Source organism: Pygoscelis adeliae, unplaced genomic scaffold, assembly GCF_000699105.1.
Source record: "Pygoscelis adeliae isolate BGI_AS28 unplaced genomic scaffold, ASM69910v1 Scaffold286, whole genome shotgun sequence".
NCBI classification, from domain to species: Eukaryota; Metazoa; Chordata; class Aves; order Sphenisciformes; family Spheniscidae; genus Pygoscelis; species Pygoscelis adeliae.
This window is the reverse complement of record NW_008825076.1, coordinates 9,714,753-9,716,379: the sequence shown is the minus strand read 5'-3', so window position 1 is coordinate 9,716,379 and position 1,627 is coordinate 9,714,753.

Here is a 1,627-nt window from a genome sequence, read left to right as displayed (position 1 = left end):
TTGCGCGGTGAGGCAGCAGCCGTGGTCGCAACACGGTGCATCCCCGGTGCATTTATGGATGGAAGTGACCATCCATCACCCCGGGGTTTTCAGTCCGGGTACCCACGGTACCCGTCCCAGCCCTGCAGCAGCATCCTTGGGCACGAAGCGAGGAGACCCCCGCTCCCCGCACAGCAAAGTTACATTTTCAACAGTTTTGCAGCGTAGGTACTTTGGGAAAGCTCCTGTTCATGCCCAGCCCTGCCACCGGCATGTGCGAGCGCCCGAAACCAGGGCACACCGGACCCAAATTGCTCCGGAGCAAGGAACTGCAGCCACAAAACCGCCCCAAGGATTTCCAGCCATCCTCCGAGATCAGAGGCGAGCTGGCACGGCCCAAGCTGTGGGGAAAGAAGGGAATTTCTGCTGCAGAAAAATGACCTAACGTTTCCTCTGTGATGTGATCCGCTGCCGGCTTCCCCCAGCACGGCGGGGCAGCTGGGCGAGGGCCGGCGTGCGCATCGCTTCTTGGAACCGCAGGAAGTGATTGCATCCTCACCTGGAAGGTACCTGGAAGCCGGGGGCTGGAAAATATTTCAGGGCTTTCTTCCCCCCCCCCCTGCTCCATCTCCTTCCTCCCAGGCCGGTTCGGGGAGCGGAGCGGGACGGAGCCTATAGACGGCTGCTTCCTTTCATAGTCATCGGCGGCGGCACAGGATGCTTCTCATTTGGTGTTGTGTTTGTTTGCTGCAGGGCGGGTTCTGGCACCCGCCGGGCGCCCGCCAGCCCTCCCGTGTAGGTAGTGAGGTCATTTTTCCATGTATTCCCCCTTTTTACATACTGTATATGGAAAGACAATGAAGCGCCTTTCTGGTGTTTAATGGGAACACATCGCCAGCCCCCAAAGTGGTCCCGTTTATTAGCGCTTCACATTAAACAACAAAAAAAAAAGTGAGTCAGGATTTAGTCCTGTTAACACTAATGTGAATTTAATTTAGGAGAAGCTTGAAAATTAATGTCATTTGTTAAATATCCATTTCCCCTAAAAGGCAATTCTTTGCCAACAACAACAACAAAAAAACTCTTCTTCTATTCAATTTTTTTTTTTTTAAATAGCCTTTTTTGGCGATATCAGCCTGGTTTAAATCACTCGGCGTTCAAGGAACGGATGCCACTGGGGTTTTATGCAACAGATTGTCGTTTCTCCTTTTCGAATTGAACAAAAAAATACTGTAAATCATAAAGTGATTCACGGGAGGGGGATGAAGCTCCGGCAAAGCACCGGCGGCTCCGAGCAGGGTCTGGCCGGGCACGACGATGGCTGCCGGAGCCGGGAAAGAGCCCGTGAGGGCCGGGAGGTGGAAGGGCTCTGGCACGCGGGGTTTTCTTCCAGCTCGGAGGACTGGAGCGAAGGCGTCGGAGCAGCCGGGCTCTATTTTTGGGGGGTTTTAACGGGAAAATGGGGTGAGCCTTGGGGACCACGCACCGATGCGCTGGCAAAAGAATAACCACACCAAGGCTCGTTTCGGAGGAGGATATCACATGTTTTATTATATTTTAATCTGAGAACAGCTGCTTTTCCTGCCGAGCACATCTCCGGGCGGCACGACGTGGTGCCGTGGGGTGGCCGCCAGCATCCCATCCCGCT